Genomic DNA, 20,481 nt, shown 5'->3' on the forward strand with positions numbered 1-20,481 from the left:
CAAGTTGCAAACATTCTGACCAAGCCATTGGGACAGAAAAGTTTCGAGCTTTTGAGGAAATGTCTGGGTATGATTGATAACCTAGCAGTTGAAATTAAAGGGGAGTGTTGAAATTGTAATTTCAACTGTCGTGCAACACTATTAAAACAACGTCCATAAACTTTTTTTTTGAAAACCGCTAGTACTTCCCATCGCACCGCTTTTCACCAAGTAGTGGTTTTACTCCGGAGGGCAGCGATAATGTACACCAACTAACATGTCAACAACAGTTTTGTTAAAATGGTTTTCATCGGAGCGTAATGTTTGTTTGGTTTGACCGTGCGATAGCCGTTTGATTGAAATCAACGCTGTCCACCGTCTATTGAAACCAAAGCTGCGTACAAGACTACACATGGAGCTGACGTGAAGTAGAAGTTTTGTTTTGACCACCGTTTGTATCATTAAAGCATTTAATAAAATTTATTGTGGTCGTAAATGTAGGTAAAACTTTTAATTTTAATGTTTTTTATTATTGTCGGGAGTATGGGAATAGCTAATAGTATTGTTAAGTTTTTTTTGTTGTATTATTGTATATGCAATGAACTTGTAGTGTAAAGCTTGCAGCAGCGCAAAATGAGTTTTCTTGGTTGTCCGTTGAAAAACGAAGGGGAATATGCAATACGCAATAGCATAAATATATCAAGTTTTTGTTGAAAGGGGAATGTTTTTTTTGTTGTTCAGTGAAATGAAATGAAATGTTTTTACGCACAACAGTGCAGTGTATGTAATTTTTGTTATATATGAAATGTAATGCGCAGCAGCATATGTAAAAGAAATTTTTCTTTACAGCAGTAAATGTAAGATCTTGTTTACACACAACAGTGTGAAAATATACAACTGAGACAGAGCAATTTGTTTTATGAGAGACAGTGAAGGTTTTTTGGAACTGCATTTGAAATGTTCTTGATGTAATCCTTCAGGAAGAGGAAGAAGTTTATAACTGGCAGTATTTATTAATGAATAGAAATCTTTTTATGTGTGTGAAAAACTCTGTTCTTCTTCAGCAAACAAATTTTTGATCCTGTTGTTAAAACAGAGCATTTTCTCTGTTCTGTTCAAGATATTTTGTTTTGCAATTAAAAAGAAAATTCCCAACAATTCTTAGTTTAATATTTCTTTGTAGGGTTTCCTGGTTTCTTGACAATGGAGCTCTGGTCGAATTTGGGGTCGATCATGGCTTCCTTGATATTCATATGGACCATGGCTAGGGAATATGTTCCCCCATAATTTTATGATTTGTTTTCAAAGTGGACGCACAGGGTCATAGCGATAATGTCTCCTTACATCTCAGTTATGATAGAGGAGAATGATAGGATGAATGTAAGCGAAGTTTACGAGGCAGTGCAGACTTACCTAAGTGTAAGTTCGTCTTCGGCCGCAAAGAGATTAAAATTGAAGAAGCCGAAGAATAATAGGGAATTTGCGTTCAGTATGGACAGAAACGAGCAAATCGCAGATGCATATGAGGGTATCAATGTGTGGTGGGTGTTCCACAGTAGAGAGATGAAACAGACGGTCTTATTCTCGTGGGACACAAACACCGAGGAGAAACACTGTTACGAGTTAACATTCAACAAGAAACATAAGAAAAAGATATTCGATGAGTATCTTCCTTACGTCATGGAAGAAGCAAAAACACTGGAGATTAGAAGTCGGTACCGGAAGATTCACACGAATAAATCTGATTCCTAGGACTATGAATTCCGGAATAGGGTGTGGATGCCTGTTGTGTTCGATCATCCTTCGGCTTTCGAAACATTGGCTCTGGAAGCAGAGGTGAAGCAGGAGATCGTGGAAGACCTCAAGAGATTCATGAGGGGAGAGAAATATTACAGACAAGTTGGGCGGGCATGGAAGCGGGGTTATTTTCTCTACGACCCCCCTGGAATGGGCAAGTCCAGTTTGATTGGGCCGCCATGGCTAACTTTCTCGAGTACGACATCTACGACCTGGAGCTGACCCAAGTGAAGAACAACACATAACTCAGAAAGCTTCTCATCTCCACCACAAATAAATCCATCATCGTAATAGAAGATATAGACTGTTCTCTCGATCTCTCAGACCGCAAGAAGAAGAAGAAGCAACAACAAAAAGAGAAGTCGTCTGATTCCGGGAAGCCCAAGGAGGGCGAAGAGGACAACAACAGCAAAGTGACCCTTTCCGGAGTTTTGAACTTCACGGACGGTTTGTGGTCGTGTTTCGGAAGCGAGAGATTGTTCGTCTTCACCACAAAATACATCGACAGGCTCAACCTGACGCTTCTCTGATCTGGTCAAATGGACAAACACATTCTGCTCTCATCCTGCACTTTTGGAGCATTCAAGATTCTCACCAGCAATTATCTCTCCATTGCAGACCATGAGCTCTTTCCTGACATTCAAGATGTGATGGAGGCTGCTCAGATGACACCTGCAAATGTAGCTGAACATCTAATGAAGATGGCTAACCATCCCACCACTGCACTCGAAAACCTAATTAAAGCTCTTCGCGAGGCTAAAGAAAGAGCAACTATTGCCGCTTTGAAGGGTATGTTAGAAGAAAATGCTTCTGGGAAGGAAGGCCAGTTATGATATCAACGAACATTCAGTTAGGTTATCTGCAGCAGAACACAATTATTCAGAAGATATTATACATATATTATATCAGAATAATGGTGAGAAGTAGCAACGTAGAAGAATAAGATTTAGTAATTGACTATTAATAATGATGTCACATGCTATATCATACCTATGACGGGTGCAATGTGATGTTATATTTTATGAGTTTGGAGGTTCAATATGTTTATGTGATGTGTGAGATTGTATACGTTGAACTGTGTGAGAACAATAGAGATATTTTATCGTTCCATACTTATCACATTTATGTAGCAATAAATTCGTCAATTTCTTTCAAGTCTCGTACGTTCCCACATTGAAAAATATGTGCATCCAAAAGTGGTAGTCTCAGTGGATTCAAATTTGTTAAGAAAATTATGGAACTTTTAGTGAGATTTTGATAAAATTTGGTAGCAATTTTTGTAGAGAAATTTATGGAAATTTTGGTGAGTTTTTGATAAAATTTAGTAGGAATTTTTGTAAATCTAGATTATAAAAGTTAAATTTCTAAATTTTAAATATTATAGAGATTTTTAATAATACTGAATCTATTTCTATCATTAGAAACACATTCAAATATTCCTACTAACAGGCTAATCTTCCCCAAGATTTCACATCGACGGGAAGGTTTAGCACCTCGATGTCAGCTCTTCGCCACTTGGGGCGGTAGTACATTCCAAGGGTTGGGTTGTTCGCCCATTAAAGCGGTACATGAGCTGGGTTCAGAACGTCATGAGACAGTCCGGTCCATATCCGATGCAAGCGTTAGAGCATTGAGAGGACCTTTCCCTAGTACGAGAGGACCGGGAAGGACGCACCTCTGGTGTACCAGTGATCGTGCCCATGGTAGATGCTAGGTAGCCAAGTGCCGAGCGGATAACTACTTAAAGCAGATAAGTAGAAAGCCCACTCCAAGATGAGTGCTCTCCTATTCTTACTTCCCTAAGAGACCCTAGTCGTGAACACGGCTGGGACAACGAAGGGTTCTCTGTCCTTGCAGGGGATGGAGCGACAAAAGTATTGAGAATCCAAGATAAAAATAACTATCGCAACAAATTTACCACCAGACAGTTGAAAAAGGAAAATTGAAAAAGGTCATGTTAAATTTAATACATTATTACATTATATTGTCCCGTTAGATTTTACGAAATAAAATAATAAAATTAAAAGCTAACATGGAATTTTATTAGAGTATAAGTAATTAATATGTATATATATGTAGCGATGACTTCGCTTGATTTAGAACCATGCTCCCAAAGTATATAGAACTAGCCTAGATACTGTGTTTCAATTTCGTAAGTTAACATAGCTTCATGTTAGAAAAATTTATGATTAAAAGTGTTGTCGTGTTATTTTATAATTATATATTTAGAATAATGAAGTGTTAAAGTGACTTAAATTTATCATTGTGATTTTCCTGAAAATGTTTTCAAATAATGAAGTTATATTTATTTTATGATTTTTAAATTTTTACAGTAAAGATTTAGATATATTATAAGATTTTTGTATATGAAAAATGTAAATATTTACAATTATATATAATATTTAAATATTGATTTTGGAAAGCTTTAATTAAGAAGTTAATACAATGTTTAAAACAATATATTGAATTTCTTTTTTTTGTGTGACTAAAGGAATGGACAATTACAAGGTTTTGAATTGGTGACCATTATATAAGGATTGACTTAAGAGTGTACCCATTCACCAAGTGCTCTATGTCTCACTGGTGACACATCTAACTTTTATCATTAATCAACTTCATCATTTACAATACAATCCACAACCCTAATTTGTTGACCTAAACTCATTCCTTAATTAGAATTACATTAATGGCCGAGAAAACCATTGGCAAAAATACATTGAAAAAATGAAAAAAAAAACAAAAACTACCCAAATATTTTTCTCATTGGTTATCTCTCAAACCCCCAAATAGTGTTAAAAATAATCTCTCTTGTTAACAAAAATAACTTTATTTTATTAAAAAAAGAGACGCAGAGAAAGAAGAGTGTTATTACACCATATTAAAGAAATAAGAGAAATTTTATTTTGGCAATACCAGATATTTTTTATGGCTTATACAAGTAATTTGACACACACGCAAGGACTAGTACTACATGTTGACAAGCACTATGATTTTTGGTCCATAAAGATTATGAGCATTTTTTAGGAGTAAGGATGATTGATCAATGACTCTCTCCCTTCTATACAATTGTCTGTAGCATTTCTCTTGACTTCATTATAGCTTATATTGAATTATGTCAACCTAAAATCTTCCATACCAAGCTCTTAAGAATTTGAAATTCACACATGATTCATTGAGGGACTCACATTACATAATATTTTGTTCAAATATCTTGGTGATGTGCCATTTTCATAGAAGGGGTTATCAAAAGATACTCCAAATATATATTAATGTATATTTATAGGTATATCTCTAATATATACATAATTTTAAAATATTTTAAACTAATATGTCAAATTGACTAAGGAACACTTTCATAGAAGAGCTATTTTGTATTTCCATCTTGGAGTCACCAATAGTAACTCATTTTGGCACATTTTTTTCAAGTGATATCTTATTAACATGATTATGAATTTTGGAAACTTGATTCATGTACATATCCCCATTAAAAATAGTCTTTAAAAACATAAAAATGATTTGTCAAATAGGCTAATAAATAGTCTAGTAGGTAGAGTGTTAATAGTGCAAATTTTAGGATAGAAATTCACTAGTTTGGACACAAGTTTTTCATATGATAATAAGATGGTGATTCAAGATGGACAAAAACTAGATTAAAAGCAATATATGCTTTTTTCTTTTTCTCTTTCTTGAGAAAAAAATGAAATTTTTATTAAAACAAGGAATATTTGCCTTATAATCCGTCTTTAAAATTCATTTATTTAGTCTCTCAAAATACAATTGTCCTAGCTATGTTTTTATTAAATTCATCAATTTAACTTGATACCTGAATTTGAGAAAAAATATACTCCTCCTAAAATTTGGTCTAGGTATGTGATATTTTATTGTGGGTCTACAATTCCTAGTGTAATTCTTTGCTAGATTAGAAATATAAAATAACTAATTCCTATATTTTGTAAAATGACCTACATAAAATCTCTAGGAAATACAACTTCAAAACAAAATTTATAGGTGATTTGTAGCAACTAGTTGCGTGTCTAATAAGATAAATGTATTTATTAAAGTATAATTTTGTTATTTTAGATTATTTATGGGTGTTCTTATCCAATGTAGGTAGTATTGTATTGTACCAAAAATATCATTGACCCATATCACCAATTGTAAGATATTAATAAATCATTGTAAGCTCATTTTTATGTGCATGCTCAAACTTAGGAATTGTCATTTGTAAAGCTTTAGGAAATCTTCCAATTTTCATGGTTCATCAACACAACACATAACATACCTTCTTGAAATTGAATAAAATGACTTCCTTGTGTATCCTATTAAAGTGGAATCCTCATTCACCTGTGTTTTCTTTCTTTTACCAATTTTCCCGAAATGAGGTTAGTACTCTGGGTGCCTCTTACTACACCATCAAAATATTATGTATTTCTAAATTAACTCATGCATCTATGTAAATGAATACCACTATGTATGAGATCCCATAGAGAGGGTAATCAACATCTCCTCTTTGCTCATCCCCATACCACGTCTTGTCTAAATCCTAGTGCAAGTAGAACTTATTTTTGCCTTTGGCACCAACACCAAATGATGGTATGTTTAATTAGCTCATTATTTAACAACAATACTAACCAAATAGATTATCCACTAAGTTTTCAACCCTGAATCCAAATGCTTGCAAGATGTTATGCATTATATGTGCATACTCTAGGTTCCTCATGTACTATTAATTTTTTATCATGCTCTTAATGAATTGGAAATTCATACCTATAGAATCAAACATGCTTGGACTGAAACACACTTTGATAGATCATATAAAGACTAATTATTATTGGTAATAAAATAAAATGATTAAGTTGTGGAATTCAAACAAACATGGATAAAAGCATAATTGAAAAAATAATATGTTCCTTGGAGTGAATTCCATGTCCTAGAATATGGAATTAATTCTAAACTATAATAGCATAAACCGAATCAAACCATACATTATACTTAAAACTATTAAATTATTATTTACATTAGAAGAAGATCTCATGAAATTTTGTACCATGTCATGATAATTTGAATTATTTTCCGCTAAGCATTCTCTACATAGAATAGATATTTTACTCTCTTTTGTACATGAACTTGCATGAAATAGAAATAAAAAACACCTCTATATAAATTCACTTGATGTTGAAATATTCTCAAGTGGTTACAACAACACATAAGTAAACTCATAAATAGCTTCAAGATTTTGCATCTAACATGGTTGTCGATGATGGTCCTAAATCCATGACATAATTAATTATTAGAATATAAAATAAAATAAATTCAAATTATTAATTAAATTGGATCTACAACCCATGGATCTATAGCATGTGGATATGTAGCCCATAGATTGGTTGAAACCCATAGATTGCATGCAAGTAGATTTGTAGAAAATTGTTTGTAGCAATCACATATATCTATATTAAATAGTTTTATAGAAAATGGATTTGTAACAATATGTAAGCTAATCCTTTATTCAAATATAAATACAAATCGACACATTCATAATATTTTATCAAAAAATGAATTGAGATACTAAAGAATGCAATAGAGAAAACACCTTGATCTTAGATCCAACTTTTGAACCTTAAAAGGAAATAATACAAGGTTATTGGTAAGAAAAACATGTTTATAAATAAGGGAAAGATGGTGGAAAAATATGGTAAAATTGTGACGCATCAATCACCATAGATATTCAGGTGCTAAATCTATTAATAAATTGGTGCATTTTTATGAGCTATCTATATATAAATTCACATGGCGTTGAAATATTCTCAAGTGGTTACAACAACACATAAGTAAACTCATAAATAGTTTCAAGATTCTACATCTAACATGGTTGTCGATGATGGTCATAGATCCACGACATAATTAATTATTAGAATATAAAATAAATATAAAATCATATTATTAATTAAAGTGGATCTACAACCCATGGATCTGTAGCATGCAAATATGTAGCCTGTAGATTGGTTGCAACCCATAGATTGCTTGCAAGTAGATTTGTAGAAAATTGTTTGTAGCAATCAAATTTATCTATAGTAAATAGTTCTATAGAAAATGGATTTGTAACAATATGTAAGTTAATCCTTTATTCAAATATAAACACAAATCCACACATTCATAATATTTAATTAAAAAATGAATTGAGATATTAAAGAATGCAATAGAGAAAAGACCTTGATCTTAGATCCAACTTTTGAACCTTAAAAAGAAATACTACAAGTTTATTGGTAAGCAAAACATGTTTATAAATAAGGGAAAGATGGTGGAAAAAATGGTAAAATTATGACGCATCAATCACCATAGATATTCAGGTATTAAATCTATTAATCAATTGGTGCATTTTCATGAGCTACTTATATATAAATTCACTTGATGTTGAAATATTCTCAAGTGGTTACAACAACACATAAGTAAACTTATAAATAGTTTCAAGATTCTACATCTAACATGGTTGTCAATGATGGTCCTACATCCACGACATAATTAATTATTATAATATAAAATAAAAATAAATTTAGAATATTAATTAAAGTGGATCTACAACCCATAGATCTATAACATGTAGATATGTAGCCCATAGACTGGTTGCAACCCATAAATTGCATACAAGTAGATTTGTAGAAAATCGTTTCTAGAAATCAAATATATCTATAGTAAATAGTTCTATAGAAAACGGATTTGTAACAATATGTAAGTTAATACTTTATTCAAATATAAATACAAATATGCACTTTCATAATATTTAATTAAAAAATGAATTGAGATACTAAAGAATGCAATAGAGAAAACACTTTGATCTTAGATCCAACTTTTGAACCTTAAAAAGAAATGATACAAGGTTATTGGTGAGAAAAACATGTTTATAAATAAGGGAATTAGGTCAACCGGACCTTGAGTTCCGCCACCTAATTTCTTGGAAGGGAATTAGGAGATTTATTAGTTTCGTAGAGCCACCAAAAGATGTGATAGGATATGTATTCTGCATCTATTTATTGTACCTTTTTTCTTACATAGGAATAAAGTCTTTTCTAACCAAGTTAAATTGTGATTTGATTTAAGTTAAAGATTAAATATTTATAGATATTATATGAATGTATGATGAAACATTGAGTGGATATTAATAATTTATTAAAATGGTTGCTTAATTTCAAAAGCCAATTTTAATTTTAATAATTTAAAATTAAAATTTTCAAATTATATTAACAAAAATTAAATTAATAATTTAATTATTATAAATATTTTTATAATAATCAACATGGTTTTGTTCATTTTTTCTCCACTCATCCTTTTCTATTGCATCTTATACTCTGGAAAATTATAATATTTATGGATTGATTTTTTTAAGAAATATAAAATATGTACCAAGTGTATGGGATAATGTTTTGTTATTTTTTTTATTCAGTTTTATTTTTTACTTTTTACCAAGGAAATGTTGGTATGTTGTGATAAGGTTTTAAGAGTAAATAACTCCTAGATAGAGTCTATACTGATTTTACTTTAAAAGAGAAGGATAATAAACCTTAAAAGAAATGATATTATTATCTAAAGTGTTAATAAATAATATTCAAGTTATCTATTTTTACATTCAATTTATTTTTAAATTTAGTTGAAAATTATATTTAAAAGTTAGAATTTCATTTGTCTCGAATAGGGTGACGTGTTTGGAAGAAGGGTGGGGGGTTGTTGGAGGGGTGGCAAGATGCAACTACCCCACCTAGCGCATTGGCTGGGGAGCATGGCATCCCACCTCTAGGGAGTCTTAATAGCACACACTCGAGATGTCAATCTGCAAAACATGGCACAAGTGAATTATCCTTGGGAGGAGGTAAACAAGCTTGCCAAGAAACCTAAGTGCATGATGGACATTATTTTGTGTGCTTCAAATATGAGGGAGAACACATGGAATGTACTTGGAGTGATTTATAAGAGAATAGATGCCTAGTTTCCATCATCAAGAGGTTGGTCGTGAGAAGAAAAATCAAATTCATGGCTTCTAAAATATGGTGCAATGAGGAGGTCTCGTAGTCAAGCGAGTGTAGCATAAAAGCTACAAGATTATATTTTTTATGGAGGGGGAAATTGGCAAACCACGCAGAACAAAGAGAGTCGAAGTGAGTCAGGATCAAACACATTACCAAAGACAAATACCTCTGAGGTTGGCTTGTCTCTCTAGGGAGTGAAGCAAGTGGCAGCGAGCATTGGAAATCTTGGTAACTTTCCACTATAGAATTGGTCATTAGACAAGTCTCTAAAGTTTGATCTAGAGCAAAATTCAGTGCTCCAACTTTATATAAGCACACAACAAATTTTGGCTTTTCTCATAAATTTTTGCTTTAGAGTTGTTATTTTGTAGTTGCGTCTTTGGAATGGTAGTATCCTTTGTTTATTAATTTGGAAAATTTAGGTGGTAGTTGTTTCCACTGCAAAGTAGAATCATTGTTGTGTTGAGCTAGATATTTTGGAGGCAAATTGGGAGTGGCTCGCTCAACGTTGTGCCTTCTATTGGGCCCGAGAGGGTCTGAGTCTCCACCTAGAAGGGACAAATCCATTTCCATCTTTGTTTTGGTTTTCCCATGTCTGGTGCCTCGGTGAGGAGGTGGATGTGTGTAGGAAGCATGTCAGCAAAATGAGGTGGTGGGGGATTGATGTATTGTCATGGAAGAGGTGGGGATTAACCAATGGAGACCTCATTTCCATCCCAATACAGGTTGACTTTTTTCTCTAAGTGGCCACCCCCTTGTGCCTACTGGTTGGGATTGGTTGTGGTGACCAAAAGTGGTTCGAGGTTGGCTGAATGGAGAGAAGACAGTACGTGTAAGGAGTTTCCTATTCTTCTAGGGGCCAAGCAGTGTCCAATACTACATCAGTTGCATGTGGGACAATCATGAAACATCAACATGACCAGTGTTGGGTTGTGTTATATTCTTTCCATGACTAGCCCACGTAGTTAACCAGGGGGCTAGAAGTGGTCGGAGCCCCCACTTTGTTGTGTTGATTGTGTAGCGGGGGGAGTCACAGGGGGTTTGAGGGGTGCAAGTAACCCCACTCTATGGGGTTTCGGGCAGCACCTCGGAAAGTTTTGGTTTTGGACCCTATGTTAGGTTGGGCGGACCTACCTATGGTTTTGTGCATGAATTTTCGCACATGGTTTTGGACACGATGGTTTTCGGTCCATGGTATTGGATGCTTCGACATGTATAAAAATGTATTGTAACATTGAAAGTAACATAATGAAAAATCAAGCTGGTAGTCCCAGTTTTGGGATCCAGGGGAAAATCTTTGTGTATATGTGTTTTATGTGTTATGCTCTCGCATTGTTTATTTTCTGTGTTTTAGAATTCGTATGCAGGTAATTTCTGTACAGGGTTAAAACCTACATTTGGTATCGGAGCTGCTTTGGCTTCAAGGGGACGCCTTTGTTGCTGAGGGGTTTCTCTCGGGCCTGTGGTAGACCCTGTTCAGTGGGAGATCTGCGTGATCGATTTTGGTGGTAAACAAGATGGCAAGAAGTGGAAAGATAAAGATCGAGAAATTTAATGGTCAGAGTTTTGAGTTATGGAACTCAAGATGGAGGATCTGTTGGTGGATAAATATTAGTGGATCGTGGTAGATCCAGATACTAAACCAACGGGAGTATCTGATCAAGAATGGAAGAAGTTGGATCGAAAGGCAAAGAGCACAATACGATTGTGTGTCTCAGATTCAGTATTGCTGAATGCATCAGGGGAAGGTACGACGAAGTCTTTGTGGGACAAGTTAGGGAAATCTAAGTCTCTGGTGAATAAATTGTTCCTGCGGAAAAAGCTATATAACCTAAGGATGAAAGATGGAGACTCGGTGACAGAGCATCTAAACACATTTAATACTGTGGTAAGTCAGTTATAATATGTTGATATTAAAATTTTAGATGAAGATAAGTACATCAGTTTGTTGTGTTCTTTACCAGATTCGTGGGATAGTCTGGTTATTGTAATAGGTAGCAATGCAACTACCCTGCAGTTTGATGAAATAGTCTCATCCTTGCTGAGGGAGGAAATGAGACGGAAGAATATGGAGAGCCAGAATGGTGATGCCTTGTCTGTACGAGGACGGTCCCAGAATGGAAACAAAAGTAATTCATCGAGTGGGAGGTATAAATCTAGAGGGAGATCTAAATCTCCAGGAAAACCTGTAAAGGTTGTGTGCTGGAAATGTGGAAAGGAAGGGCACTACAAAAGGGATTGTAAATCTAAAGCTCCTGATAAAGGAAAGGGATTTAATAGTGCTCCTTCTGCAGAGGCGAAAACCACCTTAGATGAAGGTGGGGATGTGTACTTGGCTTCTTCAAGTACACATGTAGATCATGAGGCATGGTTGATTGACTCAAGTGCATCCTTTCACTTCACTCCGCATAGAGAGTGGTTCTACGAGTATGAGAAATATGATGGTGGTGATGTGTTCTTCGGGGATGATAGGAAGGCTAGAATCGTTGGTCGCAGAAAAGTAAAGTTGAAGTTGAAAGGTGGAAGAGTTAGAACACTTCTGGGTGTTCTGTATATTCCTGCATTAGCCAGAAATCTGATTTATGTAAGCAAGATGGATGATGTAGGTGTAAAAATAGTGTTCAAGAAGGATACCTACAAGATGGTTCGGGGAGCACTAGTATTGATGCAGGGAGTTTGAATTGGAACTCTGTACAAGCTGCAAGGTAGCACTGTTGTTGATGGGTGCAACAGCTCTGTGGTTCTTGAAAGTGGAGCAGAAAATCTAGTGGTCTCTGGAGAGAAGACCATGTTGTGGCATCAAAGGCTTGGACATATTGGAGAGAAGGGCCTTCGAATACTTCATGGTAAACGTATGGTAGAAGGTATGAGTAATAGCACTCTGGATTTTGATTTTTATGAAAATTGTGTATATGGGAACCAGAATTGGGTGAGTTTCCCCTCTGGTGGTAAGAGGGCAAAACAAATATTAGAGCTTTTGCACACTGATGTGTTTGGACCTGTGAAGGTTCCATCACTGGGTAAGTCTGTGTACTATGTATCATTTATAGATGACTTCTCAAGGAATACACGTACATATTTCTTTAAGAAGAAATCTGAAGTCTTTGACACGTTTAAAGAATTTAAGGTTCTAGTGGAAAACCAGACAGAGAAGAAGATAAAGGTGCTAAGGGCAGATAATGGTGGAGAGTTTTGCAGTAAGGAATTTGAAAAATTCTGTAAGAAGTGTGGTATAGCACGACATAAGACTACTCCATATACACCTCCACAAAATTTAGTTGCAGAAAGAATGAACAAGACATTGATGGAAAGGGCAAAAAGCATGCTTAGTGTAGTTGGGTTAGGATAGGAATTCTAGGTAGAGGTAGTGGAGACAGCATGTTACTTGGTCAACAGATCACCTTCATTAGCATTGGAGAATAAGACTCTACAAGAGGTACAGACTAGTAAGAAACCCTCTCTTTCACATCTGAGAGTATTTGGATGTGATGCATATGTACATGTTCCAAAGGAGAAATGAACCAAGTTGGATAGTAAATCTAAAAAGTGCATCTTTATTGGGTATAAGGATGGTTTAAAGGGTTATAAGCTTTGGAACCCAGTAACAAGGAAGGTTGTGTACAATCGAGATGTGGTATTCAGAGAGGTGAAAGATGTTATTAAACATGAAGTCCAACAAAAGGAACCTAAGAAGATAGAGTTTGAGCTAAAGGAAGATGAATTAGACTCTACAACAGAGGAGGAATCAGAAGATGAAGAGCCACAAACTCTAGGTGTGAGAAGATAAATTCGAGAAAGAAGGCAGCCATAAAGGTATAGTCCATCTGCTTTCTGTTCAAATTTTTCTTTATCTATTACTGATGATGATCCTAGAACTATGAAAGAAGCAGTAGATTCAGAGGATGGAAAACTCTGGAAAGAGGCCATGGTTGATGAAATGACATCTTTGCACAAAAATGAGGCTTGGGATCTGGTGGAGTTACCGACTGAAAGGAAACCCATTGGCAGCAAATGGGTGTTCAAGAAGAAGATAAATGCAGAAGGAAAGGTGGAGAAATACAAAGCTTAGTTGGTAGCAAAAGGTTATTCCCAGATTTGGTGATATTTTTTCTTCTGTTGCTAAGGTAGCCTCTATTAGATTACTTTTAACTATTGCTGCTGCTTTTGATTTTGAGGTAGAACAGATGGATGTGAAGATACCATTTCTTCATGGGGATCTGGAAGAGGAGATCTACATGAAGCAACCTAAAGGCTTTGCGGTGAAGGGTAAGAAAGAACTAGTATGCAAGTTAAAGAAGTCTCTGTATGGATTAAAACAATCACCAAGGATGTGGTATCAGAAATTTGATACATTTATACAAGGACTTGGCTTCACCAGAAGCAAAGCAGATCACTGTGTGTATTGGAAATTAATTGGTGACCATGTTATTTCTCTTGTCTTATATGTGGATGATATGTTGCTGGTTGGAAATGACAAAGAAATTGTCCAGGATTTGAAGACCCAGTTGTCCTCCAAATTCGACATGAAAGATCTTGGTGATGCAAACTATATTTTGGGCATGGAAATTAAAAGAGATCGGGAAAAGAGGAAGCTCTGGTTAAACCAGAGGAAGTATGTCGAGACAATGTTGCAGAGGTTTAATATGTGGGATAGAAAACCGGTGAAGGTTCCTATTCCTGTAGGTGTAAAGTTATCAACTGAACAGAGTCCCAAGATACGAGAATAGGAAGACGATATGTCCCGTGTTCCATATGCAAGTGTAGTTGGTAGCTTGATGTATGCGATGGCCTGTACTAGACTAGACATTGCACATGCAGTGGGAGTATTGAGCAAGTTTATGTCGAAACCAGGGAAGGAGCATTGGACAGCAGTGAAGCGGGTTTTCAGGTATTTGCTTGGCACTAGTGATTATGGTTTGTGCTACCAAGGAAGACCAGGATTGGACAGAGTTTTGGATATCCTTGGCTTTGTTGATGCGGACTGGGCTGGAGATCTGGATCAAAGAAGATCTACAAGTGGGTATGTGTTTAACCTATTTGGAGGTGCAGTCAGTTGCATGAGTAAGAAACAATCTGTAGTGGCATTATCAACTATAGAGGCAGAATACATGGCAACCACTCATGCAAGCAAGGAAGCAGTTTGGTTGTAGAGATTGTGTTCAAGTATGGGGTTAGTACAGGGAGCTATAAGGATAGACTGTGACAACCAAAGTTCAATTTTCTTGGAAAATAACCCTGCTTACCATTCAAAGACAAAGCACATTGATGTTCAGTATCACTTTGTGAGGGATATGATAGAAGACAAAAAGGTGTTGTTGGTAAAGGTGGACACTTTGAAGAATACAGCAGATGCATTGACAAGATATTTGAGATTTGAGAAGTTTTCTTGGTGTAGAGAAACATTGGGCATTGCAGGGCTAGATAAATGACTAAGCTCTCTTGTGGCCCCCTGTGGAAAGAAAACAACAAGTGGGAGAATGTTGGGTTGTGTTATATTCTTTCCATGACTAGCCCACGTAGTTAACCGAGGGGGTTAGAAGGGGGGGCAGAGCCCCCCCTTCATTGTGTCAATAGCGTAGCGGGGGGAGTCATAGGGGGTTTGAGGGGTGCAGGTAACCCCACTCTATGGGGTCTGAGGCAGCGCCCTAGAAAATTTTGGTTTTGGACCCTATGTTAGGTTGGGTAGACCTACCTATGGTTTTGTGCATGATTTTTTGCACATAGTTTTGGACGCAATGGTTTTCAGTCCATGGTATTGGATGCTTCAGAATGTATAAATATGTATTGTAACATTGAAAGGAACATAATGAAAAATCAAGCTGGTAGTCCCATATTTGGGATCCAAAGGAAAATCTCTGTGTATATGTGTTTTATGTGTTATGCTCTCGTATTGTTTATTTTCTATGTTTTAGAATTTGTATGTAGGTAATTTCTGTATGGGGTTAAAATCTACAACCAGTTTAGATGAGGGGCCATTTATTACCAGGAGTGAGTCATGCATGGTAATTCCAGGATGCACCGACACATAATAGGTTTTTCCTCATGTTATCATGAGCTCATTCTAGAGTAGGTACAAGTGGAAATTGTCGAGGTGGAAGTAGAGGCCTCATCCCACAGAGACTCCCTTTTTTATTCTGAGGCAATGCTAGACTAGACAAAATGGATTCTCAATATAGGATACATGAGAGGTAGAGCTAACCAATACATGCATATCATGGACTTGTACTAGCAGATGATTTTTTTCTTAGGAGAATGAATGAGTATCATAGGGAGTCTCAGCTAGATATCATACATTTATTGGACCACCTACACACACATCTATGCTCCCTGGACCAGAGGATGGAACAAGTTGAGCACCACTTAGGCATTTCCCTAGATGTTGGATTTCCTCTAGAAGGCCCACCTAACCCCATTATGGCAGTAAGATCAGACTCAAAATCAATGGCTTGATGTTTCTCTTGTTTATGTTAGTTGTCTTTTGTTATGATGTATCTTATGTACATAGTCAAACAGGCCAGTGTTTTAGTTACAACTGGGTCAATTTTATATCAATGAGCTTTCAATTATCTATACCCTCTTTGAGGAGAATATTTTTTTGGCTATGGTCAGGTCTCCCATGTGAGAGATGGACCACGAAATTGTAATTTAGACTATATACTATTGTTTTTCAATTAATAAAATTTCACCTTAAAATAAATAATTTCATTTATTTGATGAAAATTATGTTTATGAAATTTTAGTATTAAAATTTTAATCAATTTAAAGTGATTCTATATTTTCAAACTTTTAGAAGAAAATAATCAAAACACATGAAACAAAATCAATTGGAAATGAGATAATTTAATTTTTCAAACTTTTAGAAGAAAATAATCAATTGGAAATGAGATAATTTAATCTCTCTCTCTCTCTCTCTCTCTCTCTCTCTCTCTCTCTCTCTCTCTCACTCACTCTCTCACTCTCTCTCTCTCTCTCTCTCTCTCTCTCTCTCTCTCTCTATATATATATATATATATATATATATATATATATATATATAAAAGTCTATGCTTAAGAACATAGCTATATATCAAAGAGTACATAATTGATAGCCATTGCTACTAAGAACTATAAAGAGGTAAGGTTTATTTGCTTACCATAGTTTTCTAACAACAACATTTGCAAAATTACTTTTCCTAGTTACATAGATCCTTTAGGAAACATCTAGAATCTTAACACATTTGTAATATGTAAGCACTATTTGTGTGAGATAGGTATTCCTCTTTTCCCAGATTAGTGTCGTTGAGAGTATACATAAATACAATTAAGTCTGGAAGGTCATCATTGATAGGATTTATTGAATCTCTTGAAGACGACTAGCTGAGATGAAGCTAGATAACAAAAAATTGGAGATCATTGAGCTACTGATGGAGGAGATCAAGTTCATCTTCCATACTTTCCATTTTAACTCTATGCTCCACAAGAAGTTCCATAGCCACAGTCAAAGTGGATTTTCTGTCTATGATGAATTTGGATATGAAATAACACTTATTGCAAAATTGATCAATGTCCTCACCCCACTATGGATGGAGGACTTTCCTTGAATCCTTCTGAGACATATTCCAACTTCTAAGACAAAAAGGAGGGGAAGGAAATCCAAAACTAATCCTAGATATAGCCTCTTAGCACAAACTTGGAAGAATGAAGCCAACTTTCCTATCCTTTGAGGCCAACTACCAACCATGATGTGATCATGGTAAACTATTGAGACTTCCCAAAATTATAAAGTGAGAACCCAATACCCAGAGAACAAATGAAAACTCAGTTGTTCTAAATACTTCACATACACACAAACTAAGTTGAAGAGAAAATACTTTTCCATATGAGATATCCTTCATTGTTGACAGGGGAAAGGAGACCTAAATAAACATTCATAGAGTGTGGCTTCTCTAGCAAAGATGTATAACCAGAGAGGTGTGAGCCATAATTCAGAAAAGTACTTACATAGCAGCAATTCAAAATTAAAAACTCATGATTGGGGAATAGGAAGAACAAAAAGAATATGGAGAAACACCAAAGCCTTTGCTACCCAAGCTAGTACCAGGTTGACCAGTCTTGCAACCTCAAGACAATAACTTCCATCATCCAACTGAGGAAATGACAATTGATATTGATTTTCATATCACCAAGAACCATAATAAAGCCATTAATCAATGCATGCCAAGGAAGGAGTGACAGAGAAGAATCAAACTTGTACATTCCCACAAGGGGAACTGAGGATGTGGCCACCCATTTCTCCCTTTCTCTCCTAAATAATTTCATTCCCACCATATCATTATAATTAAATGTCACCTCATGTGCCCAGAGCTTGGCTTCCCACAACTCCAAATCATCTAGCTTTTGCCAAAGGTTAGCTAAGATCATCATGTTTAGGTTGCACAGAGGAACCTTGCACTACCACCTGCATGGATTCATTTCTACACCAATATTCTTTTCATCCCATCCTTTGCAAAACTTCAAATTTCCATACACAAGCATGAACTTCAATGTAATATGCATAGCTAGTCTCAATATCATTTTCCTCACTACACTGGGAAGCACATGGAAACCTCCAAAAACAACAACTAACCTCCTTATTGTCATTGATTTTTTCTAATTTTCCTACAAAACACCTTTTTCTAGAGAGAGGCTTATTCATGGGATAGGGTGATAGCTTACCTTATCATTGATAAACAATGATCCCCTCTCCATACTAATTTCCTTGTTTTCCATTTGATCCTCATGTGATTATTGTGTCCCAAAATATAATTAGTTATTGGAAGGGCGCCCCAAACTCAAAGCAAAGCAAAAATACATTTGTAGCCTTGGGAAAAAAAGCCCCACTCCCCACCTATATGCACTTATAATCCATATATAGTAAAAACATATTATACTAATGTTACTAAAGTTGATCTTAGACTTCACCAAGATTACTCCAAAGAATTACCAATTCACAATGGTTTTTTTTTATTTATCAAGTAAGAGTAGGACCTTCTATTAAGCTAGCCAATTATACATAATTTACCTCTATGAGAGTTCAACAGTCAGTAGGTTAGCTAGAAACCAAACCACTCACCCAAAACCATGAGAAGCCTAAATAGGAAAAACTGGGGAGAAACCACCAAACAATTAGGGCAAAAGAACATCTGGTAGTGATGTCATGCACCAAAAGAACCCTTAACTCCTTGGAAGATGAGTCCACCGAACTGGGGCCACAAAAAGGCCATAAATGACCCACCGAGGGTCAACAAGAGGTTCCACCACAAACCACACTTGAAACTTCCAAACGAACTCGACTAAAATTATAAGCGTAGCACTCTAAACTTTTTCGGGTTTGACCAACTAACACAAACAAATCGCCATTGTTGATCACCCGACTTAGATCCAACGGCCTTCATGAATATCAGGAGGATGAGAAGCATGAGAGTTAACTGCCCGATGAGAGTGGTTTTCTCTCACCTCTCGCTGCAACGTGTCACACGAAGAGTGGAATCAGGGCCCAACCTTAAAAAATCGTAAACCATTCAGACCCCGCCTGGTATACCATTTGTGGTTTTGACACAGTTGTTTCATGGAAAAGCAAACACGTTCATTCGCCATGTGATATCCGTCAATCTAGTCCAACAGGTAGTTCTTGAGCCAATCTAGTCCACCCAAATTCTCTATCAAACACCAACTAAGCAAAATGAAAATGGATGGCGTACTATCCGAGTTATTCCTTTCAGCATTCAATCAAAAGTACTCCGAGCTTTGGAAGACAGTTAAGGGTTCACCATCCTCTCGCCTATCTCCTGAATCCTTTCGATCCATCCTGTTAGTCCATAGTTCCATATCTTGGGTAACCTGACATAGACAGTCCTCCCACAATTTTCCTGTAGGTAACGAATGCCAAGCATACCTAGAATCCCTGTCCCTATTGGTGACTCCTTCATTCACCAACTGATCCGCTAACATGTTAGCTTTCCTTTTCACATGAACAAATCTGACAGTTTTAAGGGTTTGCAGGTGGGAGTAGATATAGTGAAAAACCTGCAAAAGCTTCCAATTCTTCGACACCTTATCTGGAGAGGTTCCATTACAAATTTTCTTGGCTACTCTAATAATCAATTCGGAAACTGCTTCAATTATAACATTGTGTGAATTTGATTCCACCAGGATTTCCAAGCAATGCTCTAATGCCATGAGCTCAACCATGTTATTAGTGGCCTTCCCCAAGTGGCCATGGAAGATTTGCTTTATTTTCCCCTGATCATCTCTTATGGGACCCCCAAAGCCCACCAATCCTTGGGGTCCCTTAGATTCTCCAAATATATTAACTTTTAAGAAATCATAAGGAGGGGGCTTCGAAATGTTAACACATGTATTTATTAGGCTCACTTCCGTTATTATTCCCAAAGGTCTGATGGAATGGAGACCGAAGTGAAGTAAAATACACTCCTCTTGGGGTAGAGGAGGTTCTTTAGGAAGAGACCTCAATAAGCTTCTAACTGTGTCTTTGATCTTCCTTAGAATTTGATCAATTATGTGTTGGGGCTTGCTTGCTTTGTTTTTGAAAATCCAACTATTGCGCTCTTTCCAAACATTCCAGATGACAAAGCCTGGAACTAGAATCCGGACTTTATTAATAATCTCATTCCTTGATAAATTATTCCTCCAGTTCTTCAAAGAGTTG

At 35.9% G+C, this 20,481-nt stretch overlaps 1 pseudogene; it reads left to right on the forward strand.

Annotated features, from left to right (window-relative positions):
- Positions 1 to 1,182: 1,182 nt before the first annotated feature.
- LOC149218491 (AAA-ATPase At3g28510 pseudogene) lies at positions 1,183 to 2,609 on the forward strand (annotated as a pseudogene).
- The last annotated feature ends 17,872 nt before the right edge of the window (positions 2,610 to 20,481 follow it).

This window comes from Pinus tabuliformis, chromosome Q (genome assembly GCF_031772625.1).
Source record: "Pinus tabuliformis cultivar Carrire ecotype Pingquan chromosome Q, CPIR1, whole genome shotgun sequence".
Taxonomy (NCBI): Eukaryota; Viridiplantae; Streptophyta; class Pinopsida; order Pinales; family Pinaceae; genus Pinus; species Pinus tabuliformis.